The sequence below is a fragment of the Arachis hypogaea genome, chromosome 16 (assembly GCF_003086295.3).
Source record: "Arachis hypogaea cultivar Tifrunner chromosome 16, arahy.Tifrunner.gnm2.J5K5, whole genome shotgun sequence".
Lineage (NCBI taxonomy): Eukaryota > Viridiplantae > Streptophyta > Magnoliopsida > Fabales > Fabaceae > Arachis > Arachis hypogaea.
In genome coordinates this window covers 74,840,659-74,856,504 of record NC_092051.1, presented here as the reverse complement: position 1 = coordinate 74,856,504, position 15,846 = coordinate 74,840,659, and the positions used below count along the sequence as shown (strand labels likewise).

The 15,846-nt window shown below is 36.6% G+C and overlaps 1 non-coding gene across 1 annotated transcript; it reads left to right on the top strand.

Moving 5' to 3' along the window:
* The first annotated feature begins 4,178 nt into the window (after positions 1–4,178).
* Positions 4,179–4,286, top strand: LOC112761619 (small nucleolar RNA R71). The gene has a single exon (XR_003182007.1). It is a non-coding gene; the product is annotated as a small nucleolar RNA R71 (small nucleolar RNA).
* The last annotated feature ends 11,560 nt before the right edge of the window (positions 4,287–15,846 follow it).

Genomic DNA, 15,846 nt, shown 5'->3' with positions numbered 1-15,846 from the left:
AACTAATAAAAATATAATAAAAAGTAACTAAAACATACTAAAAACTACCTAAAACAATGCCAAAAAGTGTATAAATTATCCGCTCATCATAATACCAAACTTAAATTGTTGCTTGTACCAAAGCAAACAAAAACAAAATAGGATAAAAATAAGAGAAAATACAATAAATTTCAAAATATCAATGAAGCTTAGTTCCAATTAGATGAGCGGGACTAGTAGCTTTTTGCTTCTGAACAGTTTTGGCATCTCACTTTATCTTTTGAAGTTAAGAATGATTGGCATCCTTAGGAACTCAGAATTCAGATAGTGTTATTGATTCTCCTAGTTTAGTATGTTGATTCTTGAACACAGCTACTTTTTGAGTCTTGGCCGTTTCCCTTAGCATTTTGTTTTCCAGTATTACCACCGGATACATAAATGCCACGGACACATAACTGGGTGAACCTTTTTAGATTGTGACTCAGCTTTGCTAGAGTCCCCAGTTAGAGGTGCCCAGAGTTCTTAAGCACACTCTTTTTGCTTTGGATCACGACTTTTACCACTCAGTCTCAAGCTTTTCACTTGGACCTTCATGACACAAGCACATGGTTGAGGACAACTTGATTTAGCTGCTTAGGCCAAGATTTTATTCCTTTGGGCCCTCCTATCCATTAATGCTCAAAGCCTTGGATCCTTTTTACCCTTGCCTTTTAGTTTAAAGGATTATTGGCTTTTTGCTCTTTCCTTTTGGTTTAAAGAGCTATTGGCTTTTTCTGCTTGCTTTTTCTTTTTTTTCTTTTTCTTTATTTTGTGTCATTTTTTTTTGCAAGCTTTGTGTTTTTCACTGCTTTTTCTTGCTTCAAGAATCAATTTTATGAATTTTTAGATTATCAATAACATTTCTCTTTTTTTTATTATTCTTTCAAGAGCCAACAATTTTAACATTCATAAACTTCACTATAAAAAATATGCACTGTTCAAGCATTCATTCAGAAAACAAAAAGTATTGCCACCATATCAAAATAATTAAACTATTTTCCAGATAGAATTCGAAATTCATGTACTTCTTTTTCTTTTTCAGAAAACATTTTTTATTTAAGAAAGGTGAAAGATTCGTGGAACATTCATAGCTTTAAGACATAGACACTAAACACTAATGATCATGTAATGAAGACACAAACATAGTCAAAACATAAAGCATAAAAACCAAAAACAGAAAAAAAATAAACAAGGAGATTAAAGAACGGGTCCACCTTAGTAATGGTGGCTTCTTCTTCCTCTTGAAGAACTGATGGAGTTCTTGAGCTCCTCTATGTCTCTTCCTTGCCTTTGTTTCTCCTCTCTCATGGCCTTTTGGTCCTCTCTAATTTCATGGAGGATGATGGAGTGCTCTTAAGGCTCCACTCTTAGTTGCTCCATGTTGGAACTCAATTCTCCTAAAGAGGTGTTGAGTTGCTCCTAATAGTTGTGTGGAGGGAAATGCATCCCTTGAGGCATCTTAGGGATTTCTTGATGAGGGACATCCTCATGCTCTTGTTGAGGTCCATGAGTGGGCTCTCTTGTTTGCTCCATCCTCTTTCCAGTGATGGACTTTTGAGATGAATCTCTCCATCTCTCATGACTCGAAGTTGGAAGAAACTGCCTTCCCTTCCACTTCCTAGAGGTTTCTCTGGCCTTAGGTGACATTAATGGTTATGGAAAAACAAAAAGCAGAGCTTTTTCCATACCCAACTTAAAAGGTTTACTCGTCCATGAGTAAAAGAAGAAAGAAAGGATTAGAAGAAGAAGAAATAGAGGAGATAGAGGGGTGTTTTGAATTCGGCCAAGGGGGGTTTAAGTGTTTATGATATGTGAAATTAAAGGTGGTAAGGAGGGGTATTTATAGGGTAAGAGAGAGAGGGAATTCGTGTAAGAAGGGGTTGGGTTTAGGAGGGAAATGTTTTGAATTTGAATGGTGAGGTAGGTGGGATTTTATGATGGGTTTTTGGGGAAGAGTGTTTTGAAAAGGTGTGAAGAGGAGAGAGAGTGAGTTGGGGTAGTGGGGATCCTATGGGGTCCACAGATCCTGAGGTGTCAAGTAATTCTGGTCCCTGCACCTTTTTGCCGTTTAAACGCCCCTGGACAGCCCTTTCTGGCGTTTAAATGCCAGTCTGCTGCCTTTCCTAGCGTTAAACGCCAGGCTGATGCCCCTTTCTAGCGTTTAACGCCAGCCAGACACCCTTTTCTGGCATTAAACGTCAGTCTGTCTGTCAATTCTGGCGTTTAACACCCAGAATGCTGCCAGACTGGGCGTTAAATGCCCATTCTGCTATCCTTACTGGCGTTTAAACGCCAGTAAGCTTGTCCTCCAGGGTGTGCTATTTATGATGCTATTTTTGATTCCGCTTTAATTCTATAGCTGTTTTTGGGACTCCACATGATCATCAACCTAAAGAAAACATAAACTAACAATGGAAAATGAAATAAAAAAGTAATTAACATAGATAAATAAGATTGGGTTGCCTCCCAATAAGCGCTTCTTTAATGTCAATAGCTTAACAGTAAGCTCTTACAGAGCTTCACAGATACTCAGAGCATGATTATGGCCTCCCAACACCAAACTTAGAGTTTGAATGTGGGGGCTCTGTTTGACTCTGTATTGAGAGAATTGGATGAAGCTTTTCATGCTTCTTCTCCATGTTTACAGAAGAAGATCCTTGAGCCTTAAACACAAGGTAGTCCTCATTCAATTGAAGGACTAACTCTCCTCTGTCCACATCAATCACAGCCCTTGCTGTGGCTAGGAAGGGTCTTCCAAGGATGATGGATTCATCCTCATCCTTCCCAGTGTCTAGGATTATGAAGTCAGCAGGGATGTAAAGGCCTTCAACCTTCACTAAGACATCCTCTACAAGTCCATAAGCCTGTTTCATTGATTTGTCTGCCATCTCTAGTGAGATTCTTGCAGCTTGTACCTCAAAGATCCCCAGTTTCTCCATTACAGAGAGTGGTATGAGGTTTATACCTGACCCCAGGTCACACAGAGCCTTCTCAAAGGTCATGGTGCCTATGGTACAAGGTATTAAGAACCTTCCGGGATCCAGTTTCTGTTGAGGTAATTTCTGCTAAACTAAGGCATTCAGTTCATTGATGAGCAATGGAGGTTCATCCTCCCAAGTCTCATTACCAAATAACTTGGCATTTAGCTTTATGATTGCTCCTAGATACTGAGCAACTTGCTCTTCAACAATATCTTCATCCTCTTCAGAGGAAGAATACTCATCAGAGCTCATGAATGGCAACAGTAAGTTCAGTGAAATCTCTATGGTCTCTGTATGGGCCTCAGATTCTTTTGGTTCCTCATTAAGGAACTCCTTAGTGGTTAGTGGACATCCATTGAGGTCTTCCTTACTGGAAATCACTGCTTCTTCCTCCTCTATAGGTTTGGCCACTTTGGATATATTGATGGCCTTGCACTCTCTCTTTGGATTCTCTTCTGTATTGCTTAGGAGAGTACTATGAGGGATTTCAGTAACTCTTTTACTCAGCTGACCCACTTGTGCCTCCAAATTTCTGATGGAGGACCTTGTTTTAATCATGAAACTGAGAGTGGTCTTAGATAGATCAGAGACTATAGTTACTAAGTCAGAGAGGCTATGCTTAGAATTCTCTGTCTGTTGCTGAGAAGATGATGGAAAAGGCTTGCTATTGCCAAACCTATTTCTCCCACCATTATTATTATTAAAGCCTTGTTGAGGCTTCTGTTAATCCTTCCATGAGAAATTTGGATGATTTCTCCATGAAGGATTATAGGTGTTTCCATGGGATTCTCCTATATAATTCACTTCTTCCATTGCAGGATTCTCAGGGTCATAAGCTTCTCCTTCAGAGGAGGCTTCTTTAGTACTGCCGGATGCAGCTTGCATTCCAGTTAGATTCTGAGAAATCATATTGACTTGCTGAGTCAATATATTATTCTGAGCCAATATGGCATTCAGAGTATCAATCTCAAGAACTCCTTTCTTCTAAGTCATCCCATTATTCATAGGATTTCTTTCAGAAGTATACATGAACTGGTTATTTACAATCATTTCAATGAGTTCCTGGGCTTCTGCAGGTGTTTTCATCAGATGAAGAGATCCACCAGCAGAGTGGTCTAATGACATCTTGGACAATTCAGACAGACCATCATATAATATACCTAAGATGCTCCATTCTGAAAGCATGTCAGACGGACACCTTCTAATCAATTGCTTGTATCTTTCCCAAGCTTCATAGAAGGATTCACCTTCCTTCTGTCTGAAGGTTTGGACTTCTACTCTAAGCTTGCTCATCTTTTGAGGTGGAAAGAATTTGGCCAAGAAAGCATTGACCAAATTTTCCCAAGAGTTCAGGCTTTCTCTAGGTTGTGAGTCCAACCATATCCTAGCTTTGTCTCTTACAGCAAAGGGGAAAAGCATAAGTCTGTAGACCTCGGGATCAACCCCAATGGTCTTAACACTGTCACAGATTTGCAGGAATTCAGCTAAGAACTGATGAGGATCTTCCAATGGAAATCCATGAAACTTACAATTCTGCTGCATTAGAGAAACTAATTAAGGCTTAAGCTCAAAGTTGTTTGCTCCAATTGCAGGAATTGAGATGCTTCTTTCATAGAAGTTGGAAGTTAGTGCAGTAAAGTCAGCAAGCATCTTCCTTGCATCTCTAGCATTGTTGTTGGGTTCGGCTGCCATGTCTGCTTCTTTTTCAAAATTTTCTGTAAGGTCCTCTCCAGAGTGTTGTGCTTTAGCTTCTCTTAGCTTCCTCTTCAGAGTCGTTTCAGGTTCAAGATCAGCTTCAACAAGAATGTCCTTATTCTTGTTCCTGCTCATATGATAAAGAAGAGAACAAAGAGAGAATGGGAATCCTCTATGTCACAGTATAGAGATTGTAACAACCCCGATTTTTTGAGTACGCGAGATCTTTTCTGAAGGCACAGATTTCTCTGGAAAATCAGTAAGGGGAACACCTCTTATATATCATAAAGTATCTCAATCATCATTGTCATTATGTCATCCTTAAGCTAGAACCTCTTCTGAGGCAAGCTCGATAACGTAATCGCGAAGAACCTTGTTTTTGAACCGTATTGGTTAGGAGTTTTGATTCTGTTTTTCGTAAATAGTCTCAGTTTGACAAACCAGACTCGATTCATGAGAGAAGATAGATAATAGGATAATATTATCATTATATTAGTATTAGAAGATGCTTGAATGATATTATAAGATTACCTGGTCTGTTTTAGTTAAAAACAGAAAATCGGTTTAACCGGTTTCACAGTTTACTGGTGCAGCTTAGCACCAGCACTCTCTGATGACTTTAGCAATGCTAAGGCCTCATCATACATGTTCTATTCTCATAAAAAATATGTTATTAGTGTCATTTATGCTAGTAGCTCAGAAAATAATTTTTAGAGATGTTTTTACAAGTATTCCGATACACCTAGTTTTAGTAGTTATACACCAGAGATATTTTAATATTATTTTAACCCACCTCCAAGCCAACCAATCACAACTCACCCTACACCCCCAAGACACTCCAAGGCTGGTCATTTACTCCCTTTGGACGAAAATGAGAAGAGAGAAAAGAGAGAAACTTTCATGAACACTTAATCTTCAAAGCTTGATTTCTTCTGAACCAAAACTTAAATCAAAACTCCGATTTCACCAAAATAATCCTCTCTTATTCCTCTACATAACCATGTAAGTTATCAAGGCTGGAAATAAGGTGATATGGATGTTCCTTTCCCCTTTCAATTCGGTTTTCAAAGAAACATGCTTAAACATGTGTTTTCATGATGTTCTTCCTTAGGAATCATGCTTAACTTGACTTGAGGGCCAAGAAACGTGACTTTCCAGCAAGTCTAAGGTTAGAAATCACTTGCTAACATGCTGAGGGAGATTTGGTTAGTTGAGGGTTTTTGGATTTAAAGTTGTTCTTGATGTGATTTAGGAGGAAAAAGTGCTAAAGGACCACCTGAAAGTCTAACTGAATTAGGAGCAGCAAAACCAGGTAGGGTTTGACAAATTTAATCTTTATTGATTGTGTTTGAGTTGTGTGATAATGATATGGTTTGGCTGTGCTTGAAATTGATTGTTTGTCTGAGTAATTCTTGTTGAAATTTTGGTGAAAATTTGATGAAATTTGATGAAATTCAAGCTATGAATGTGTGCTCTTATGGCTGCTGGAAAACGAAACCCTAGAGCTTAAATTGAGGTTCAATTTGTGTTAAAATCATGTAGAAAAGATGGGGTTTTAGTGGCTGCTAATTTATTATGAATTATAGTAAAAATCGGTTGCTGAAAAGACTGAAAAACAGGTAAAAACAGAGAAAGAATTTGAAGAATTTACGAAGAACATGAAGAACACTTTGAGTGTGGTGAAGAACATTGAAGAACACCTTTTAGATCTTAGAAAGAGCAAGGAAGTAATTATTTTGGTGTTTGAGGGGTTATTTGGTAATTTCTGAAAGTTAGGGTGGTTAAAGTAGAAATATTAAAAGTTACGGGTGGTAAAAAGTGAATTTTAAAGGTTAAAGGTAATTTTCGAAAAATTAATGATCAAATAATAAATAATAATAAAATATTAAATAATAATATTTAATTAAAAATAATATTTTAATAAAAATAATAAAATAATACGAAAAAGGCAGTTTTCTGTAAAAGCTTTAGAAAGACAACTTTAAGCGCAGAATCTCATAATTACCTTCATAAAACACTTAGGGAGTGGTAATAACATATTAGTGAGGCAAAGATAAAGGAAAGATAAGAAGTTAAAGAAAAGATAAAAATCAAAGAAAAAGTCTGTAAATTTTTAATGACAGAAAAACAGACAGAGATTAGTGAACGAACTAGGGCAACATAGTTAGTCCTTGAGTTGCGACAAGGGTTAGGTATTATATGAAAAGTTAAAGTGTTTCAGTATAGACTTAATGAACCTATACTTGGGACAGGCTAACTATTCATATCGAAATTTACATAAGCTTTAAATACATACATTAAGCAGAGAAATCAGAGTAGAGTAAAGAGACACAGAGAACAGAGTAACCAGAGCAGAATAAAGTGATACAGAGAAAAGGGTAATCAGAGCAAAGTAAAAAGACAAAGAGAAAAGAGTAATGTGATAAAGAGAAATGGTTTGAGTTAAGATGTTGTAAAAGCAAAATCTGTAGAGTTTGTATAGCATGATTGAACAGAGAAAAAAAGAGGTACTGCATAAGAATGTGATAGTGATGATGAATAATGAGACTAATAATGAATGATGGTAATGAAAATGATTATGTGATGATCTGCTGCATGAAGGCAGTCAGATAGATGGTGGTACGACCACTGAGAACTCTTTCCTGGGATACCTTGCCATAATGCTTTGCTGTAATACAGAGGTTGCTTACAGAGGTATCGAGATTAGTGTGCTCCTGTAAGACAAAGGTTGCTTACAGTGAGTGTGTTGTTGCTCCTGTAAGATAGAGGTTGCTTACAGTGAGTGTGTTGTTGCTCCTGTAAGACAGAGGTTACTTACAGTGAGTGTGTTGGGCATATATCGGCTAATAAGTGCCGCCCTGCAAGAGAAAGGTTGCTTGCAGTGGATACCCTGCAAGACAAAGGTTGCTTGCAGGGGATATTACCAACAGGAAAGCCTTATCCAGAAAGAGGTTGCTGGGTAACGTCGGGAGCGGGTATGTAACCGACAGATGAGCTCATTACTTGCACTAGGGCTAGACATGCATCATTCTTGTCTGCGCATCATTCTCTGTTGCATTCCTTTCTGTGTGTGGTCTATTTCTTTATGTTTGTCTACTTGCATGCTATTTCTGTGTTTTATTTTCTTGTATTCTTTTGTTTGTGTTCTGCTTTCTGTTGTCTCTACTTTCTCTTTCTATCTTTATCTTCTGTTTACTACTTCGCTATATTATGTTATTTGTCTGCTGATCGACCCCAAATAAAAGAACATAACTAATAACCCCGGCCCTACTAAGAACTCCCCAGTTCTTACCCCTTCTCTCTCCCTTCCCCCTTCAGATAGAAGTATGAGTACCCTTCCATAGTTCGTTGATGATGGTTCTGCAAAGAGGATTCTGCTCTAGAAAGTCTTCTGAGTCTAGGGTGAATCTCGTTCTCTGTTTACATGTATATACTGTGAGACTAGCTAATGTCTGCACCCCGTTTGTACGTGAACTTTAACCTAAATCCTATGTACGAGACTCCTGTTGTGTGGCTACTTGATGAGGTACCAGAGAGACGTCATATGGTAATGACTGATCGTGCAGAGGAGTAGTAGATGATGTTCTACCTTTTGGTGACGTTCCACCTGACTTGAGTTTTGAAGATCTAGAACGTACTTTCCCTCGCTTTAGTAGTTTAGAGGGACTAGGCGAGTATAGAGTCTAGGATAGCCTAGGTGCCAGCTTAGGGACCTCTTGAACAGGTCAGGACCTGGGATGTTGTATGTATATATATGTATATAGATATTATTTAGCTATATCTAGGGGTGTTCTAACTAATAGTCTATTTTCTAATAAAGGCTGAATCACCGAATGCTGTCAACTACTTGTGATGTATTTATGTGTGGTTGTTTATAACTGTTTTACCTGTTATTATTTGTGAATTGATTATAAATGATTCTATTTATTAATTCAAACGTTTTCAAAAAAAAAAGTACCTCGCTAACTAACTACGCTTTTAACAACGAATCAGGCTCATATAATAAATAATAGATAATAATTAGGATGACAAATTGGCAGCACTCAGTTTCTGGTATGTCCTAGGCGTACTGAAAATTGGGTCGTTACAGAGATTCCTTTATGTGTCAGAGGAAAAGAAGAATAGAAGAATGAGGTAGGGAGAGAATAAGAAGAATTCGAACAGAGAGAGAGGGAGAGGGTTCAAATTATTAGATGCGTAGAAGAGAAATGTTAGTAAATAAATAAAATAAATAGAAAGAGATGAAAGAGAGAGTATTCAAATTTTAAGAAAAGAGAAAAGAAAAATATTTTTTATTTTTATTTAATTAATTAAGTTAGTTTTGAAAATTTGAAAAAGAAATACAAGAAAATTAAAAACTAAAACAATTAGTTAATTAAAAAGATTTTTGAAAAAGTGGTTAGTGACTTTCGAAAATTAGAAATGGAAAAGTATTTAAGTTGTTTTGAAAAAGAAGAAAGTAGTTAGTAAATTTTTAAAATTAAAATAAAACAAACAAGTAATTAGTTGAAATAAATTTTGAGAAGATAAGAAGTTAGAAGAAGATTTTCAAATTAAAATTTGAAAAAGATTTGATTGAAACTTATTTTGAAAAAGAAATTAAAAATATTTGATTTTTAAAATTAAAGTTGATGACTTGACTAACAAGAAACTAAAAGATATGATTCTAGAATTTAAAGATTGAACCTTTCTTAATAAGAAAGTAACAAACTTGAAATTTTTGAATCAAAACATTAATTGTTAGCAAGGATTTTCGAAAATATGAAATAAAATTAAGAAAAAGATTTTGAAAAATTAGTCTTAAAATTTTCGAAAACATTAAAAGAAAAATGAAAAATATTTTGAAAAATTTTAAGAATGAAATTCGAAAATCATAAAAAAAATGAAAATGAATTGATTTTGAAAAAGATTTGAAAAGATAAAGTTTTTAAATTGAAATTTTGACTTGACTAACAAGAAACAACTAAATTTTAAAATTTTTTGACCAAGTCAACTCAAAATTTCGATAATTATGAGAAGAATAAGGAAAATATATTTTTTTTGACTTTTAAATTTTTAATGAAGAGAGAGAAAAATAACAAAATGAAACAAAACATAAAAATTTAAGATCAAAACAAATAATGCATGCAAAAACACTTTGAATGTCAAGATGAACACCAAGAACACTATGAAGATCATGATCATCATCAAGAACATATTTTTGAAAATTTTTAAGAAAAGAAAGACATGCAAGACACCAAACTTAAGAACTTTTGTACTAGGGACACTAACAATTTGAAAATGCATATGAAAAACAAGAAAAGACACAAAACAAGAAAATGTAAAGATCAAACAAAGAAAATCATTAAGAACAACTTGAAGATCATGAAGAACATAATGCATGAATTTTTGAAAATTTTAAGAAAATTAAAAAAAATACAATTGACACCAAACTTAAAATTTGACACAAGACTCAAATAAGAAACACAAAATTTCTTGGTTTTTATGATTTTATAAATTTTTTTTGTATTTTTTTCGAAATTATTTTGGAAAAAAAAATAAAGAAATTTAAATTTTTTTTTAATAAGAATTCAAAGACTCCTGTATTGTTAATCTAAAGCTTCGGTCCAAAAGATTAGAGATGGCCAATGGCCAGCCAAGCTTTAGCATAACAAATACAATGATGACCTTTCTACAATGGAAAGTGGAAACCTCAGTCCAAAAGATTAGACATGGCTTAACAGCCAGCCAAGCTTCACATATCATCATGAAGCTCTAGAATTCATTCTTAAAAATATTTTTTGAATGATTTTTAGAAATCTTTTTTTGAAATATTTTTTTAAAAACTTTTTGAAAAGAAAATAAAGGTTGAAACAAGAAAGAAGGTTACCTAATCTAAGCAACAAGATGAACCGTTAGTTGTCAAAACTCGAACAATCCCCGGCAACAGCGCCAAAAACTTGGTGCACAGAATTGTGATCAGACTTTTCACAACTCCGGTACACTGAGTTGTCCAAGTAATAAAACCTTACGCGAGTAAGGGTCGATCCCATGGAGATTGCCGACTTGAAGCAAGTTATGGTCATCCTGTAAATCTTAGTCAGGCAGATTCAATTGGTTATGAGTTTTGATAATTGAAAGATAAATAAAACGTAAATTAAAATAAAGATACTTATGTAATTCATTGGTGGGAAATTCAGATAAGCGTTTGGAGATGCTTTGTTGCTTTTGAACCTCTGCTTTCCTATTGTCTTCATCCAATCATGCGTGCTCTCTTCCATGGCAAGATGTATGTTGGTGGATCACCGTTGTCAATGGCTACCATCCGTCCTCTTAGTGAAAATGGTCCAGGTACGATTTTTGTACGGCTAATCAACTGTCGGATCTCTCGTCTCAGATGAAAAATACCAGACACAGCTACCGCATGGCTAATCATCTGTCGGTTCTCACTTGTGTCAGAATAGGATCTCTCTATCCTTTTGCGTACTGTCACTACGCCCAACATTCGTGAGTTTGAAGCTCGTCAGAGTCATCCCGTCCCAGATCCTACTCGGAATACCACAAACAAGGTTTCGACTTTCCGGATCTCAAGAATGCTGCCAATTGGTTCTAGCCTCTACCACGAAGGTTCTAATCTCACGGATTTGAATGCTCTGTTGTCAGTAGAGGCAAGTTAAATCCATGGATTAGAGACCCAAGAGACTATACACCGGCTGTCGTCCAATGACTACGTTGAACATCATGTAGACTGCTTGTGGTTGTCAGGCACGCGGATATTGGCTAAGCGAGTAACGAAGATAGTGGGTGATTATCACGGGTCACCCCTTCATTCTGACTTAACTGAATTAAGTACGAGAGTATATCTTGGAGAAGAAGTAAGCGTGAATTGAAAGAGAAACAATAGTACTTGCATTAATTCATGAAGAACAACAGAGCTCTGCACCTTAATCTTTGAGGTGTAGAAACTCTACCGTTGGAAAATACATAAAAGAAAATAGCCTAGGCATGGCCGTGTGGCCAGCCTCCAAATGTGAAAAATGGCATAAGATATAAAAATGGTCTGAATACAATAGGAAAGACTAGTATTTATACTAAACTAGTTACTAATGATTACAAAAATTGAGTAACTAAGTGCAGATAGTGCAGAAATTAACTTCCGGGGCCCACTTGGTGTGTGCTTGGGCTGAGCATTGAGCTTTACACGTGCATAGGCCTTTTCTAGAGTTAAAATCCAGCTTGGATGCCAGTTTGAGCATTTAACTCAAGTTCTGGTGCCAGTTCCGGCGCTTTACGCCAGAAAAAGGTCTCTGGCTGGCATTTAACGCCAGTTTGGGCCATCAAATCTTGGACAAAGTATGGACTATTATCCATTGCTGGAAAGCCCAAAATGTTAGATTTCCATACCAATTGAGAATGTGCCAATTAGACTTCTGTAGCTCCAGAAAATCGCGTTTGAGTGCAGGGAGGTCAGAAACCAACAGCATCTGCAGTCCTTTCTCAGCCTCTGAATCAGATTTTTGCTCAGGTCCCTCAATTTCAGCCAGAAAATACCTGAAATTATAGAAAAAGACACAAACTCATAGTAAAGTCTAGAAATGTGATTTTTGCATAAAAACTAATAAGAATATAATAAAAAGTAACTAAAACATACTAAAAACTACCTAAAAATAATGCCAAAAAGCGTATAAATTATCCGCTCATCAATAGCGTTCACTTTGGAAGTGAACGCCATGTTCACTTTCTTCACTTTTTCGTGAATTCCAAGCTGGGAAGGCAAGGCTTGGGCTTCCGTACATAAGCCAGCGCTCGAAATGTTAACGTAGCATTCACTAGGAGAGCGGCCATGAAGAGAAGGCGCATACCAAATGGTGTAGCGTGGGAAGAGTGAACGCAGCGTTCACTAAGGCGACGCCAGGGGAGAATGGTGCGCACCAAGGAAGCACCCAAAGAGGTAGCGTTTGAAGAGTGAACGTAGCGTTCACTATGGCAACGCTAGAGGAACAATGCGCACCAAATTGGCACGCCTAGAAGGAATGAACGTAGCATTCATTTTGGTCACGGAGCGCACCACAGGAGCTTCACAAAATGCACCCTGACCCATGCCACCAAGTGCCATCTTAGATCCAATTCTTCACAGACCCAAAAGACCATTCCAAGTGCTTAGTGACTAGAATAAGAAGTGTATAAATAGGAGCAAATTTGATTTGAAGAGGACCTTTTGCTCATTTTTAATTTTTCAAGCTCTTTTAATTTTCCTTTTTGAATTTGGGAATTGGGATTAGATCTAGTTTTCTTTCTATTTGTTCTTTCTTCTACAACTTCCATTTTCTGTTTTGGGTTTGGAATTCAGATTGAAGAACTTCATTGAAATTCTTCACCTAAGAATCATCTTCTACTTCCCTTTTTATAGTTCTAAGAATTGGAAATTAGATCTGAACTTTTTTTTCTGTTTTCATTTTACTTCTTCTGCAATTTCTTCTTTTCTGTTTGGTCAAAAGAGTAATTGAGATCTAGATCTGCTTTCTGTTCTTGTTACTCTTCCGCAAATTGTCAATTTCATTTTAGGATTTTCATTTCTCTTTGCTACTGAGATCCTGATCTAACTCTCTTCATCTCATAGTTCTCTGATCTACTTCAATTTACATTTTTCCAGCTCAATTTTGAATCCCAGTACCCAAATCCCTTTATTCTTTATGCAATTTAAGTTTCCTATGCAATTTAGATTCAGCAATTTAAGTTTCTTGCACTTTAAATTTCAGTCATTTACCTTTCTTGTAATTTAAGTTTCAGCTCTTTTAATTTCTTGCACTTTAAGTTTCTACAATTTTACCTCTTCTGCACTTTACTTTTCTGCCAAATTTACTTTTTGCACTTTAACTTTCTGCAATTTAATTTCTGTTAATAAAAATTTCACTCAAATCATCAACTATTCGCTTAACTAAATTCATCACCTAACTAAAGTTGCTCAATCAATCAATTCCTGTGGGATCGACCTCACTCTTGTGAGTTATTACTACTTGATGCGACCCTGTATACTTGCCAGTGAGTTTGTGTGGAATTATTTTTTTTCCCTCATCAAGTACAAGACCAAGATGCCATATCCTCAGAAACTTCGTCAGGCATAGAAAGATAAGCAGTTTCCTGGTTTGCAGATTACCTTAAGGCACTGGAGATCAATACCCCTTTTGTAGAAGCCCTTGAATAAATACCTTCCTATACCAAGTTTATGAAAGGCACATTGAGTCACAAGAAGGATTGGAGGGAGGTAGAGACAGTCCTCCTCCCTGAAGAATGCAAAGCAGTCATCCAGAGGAACCTTCCAGAAAAACCTCAGGTCCCTGGGAGTTTCATGATACCTTGCACCCTTGGGGGCGCCTGCACAAAGACATCTCTCTGTGATCTTGGAGGTCTCCCTTATTTTGTCAGGGTAGGAGTGAACAATCTTCCCTCTGACCAGAGTTCGATAGTCATAGAATGTGGTTCCAGCTATTCTCTACCTGTCTGTTTGCCACAGATTAGAGTAAAATTCCTGAACTATGTTTCTTCCCACCTTTGTTTCAGGATTAGCTAGGACTTCCCAGCTCTTGTTTTGAATTTGCTCTTGGATCTCCGGATATTCGTTTTCTTTTAGATCGAATTTAACTTCCGGATCACTGACTTTAGACCCATTATTTTGTAGTAATGGTCTAAATGTTCTTTGGTTAAGAACTTCCCTTGATTCCAAAGTGGTTTCAGAATATTCTGTTTCTTGCCTCTTGAGTTGGTTTGTTTTCCCTTAGGAGCCATGATCTTGGTGGGTATTGGCTTAGTGATCACGGATAAACACACCAAACTTAGAGGTTTGCTTGTCCTCAAGCAAAAGAAAAGAAAGGAGAGGGATAGAGGGAGAGCCAAATTCGAATTGTGGAAGAGAGGGGGATGCCGAACGAGGATTTAAAGGAAAGGGGGTGGGTTTTCGAAAATATTTAAAAAAGATATGATAGAAGGAGTGATTTGGAAAAGATAAGTATGATAGGAAAAGATGTAATTTAAAATTGAAAAGATATGAAAGATATTTGAAAATGATAGATTTGTTCTAAAAAGAAATGTGATGAGTTTGAAAAATTTTTTTTGAAAAAGATAGATTTGTTTTGAAAAAAGGATTTGAGAAAAGGTTGAAGAAGAATTGAGAAAGATATTATTTTAGGATAAAGATATTTAAATTTTTTTTTTTTGAAAAAAGATGTTTGAAAAATGAAAGTATGGAAACATGTTTATACAAGAAAAATGGATGGACATAAGAAATTTTGAAAAAAATCCAAGTTGGGAACAAAAACTTCCTCCCCTCCACAATCCTGGCGTTAAACGCCCAGCTGTTGCTTCTGGCTGGCGTTAACCGCCAGAATTCCATTGTCACTGGGCATTTTTCCTGAATGCCCAGGACGCTGTAGGTATGGCGTTAAATGCCCAGAAAGGTATCATTACTGGCGTTAAACGCCCAGTAAATGCTTCTTTTGGGCGTTTAACGCTCAATTGCACCTCTTACTGGCGTTTTCTTGCCAGTGAGCTCCTTTTTCCTGTTTTGTGCTCTGAATCCTTCTATAACCCTGTGAACTTATGCAATTGATTCTTTACCTTGAAGATTATTAATATTGAACTTATTTAAAAATAAATAAAATGAAGAATAGAATAAAATAAAATAACAGAAAAAGTTTTTCTAATGGCTGGGTTGCCTCCCAGCAAGCGCTTCTTTACTGTCTTTAGCTGGACCTTGCTGAGCTTTTAATCTAGCTTCAGCCTTGAGCACTCTTGCTCAACATTGCCTTCAAGATAATGCTTGATTTGCTGTCCATTAACAATGAACTTCTTATTAGAATCAATGTCTTGAAGCTCCACATAGACATATGGTAACACACTTGTAATCACAAATGGTCCCCTCCACTGGGATTTCAGTTTCCCGGGGAATAGCCGGAGCCTAGAGTTGAACAGCAGAACCTTCTGTCCTGGTTCAAAGACTCTAGATGACAGCTTTCTGTCATGCCACCTTTTTGCTTTCTCTTTGTAAAGCTTGGCATTTTCGAAAGCAGTGAGTCTGAATTCCTCTAGTTCATTTAGCTGGAGTAATCTTTTTTCTCCAGCTAATCTGGCATCAAATTTTAGGAATCTGGTTGCTCAGTAGGCCTTATGTTCCAGT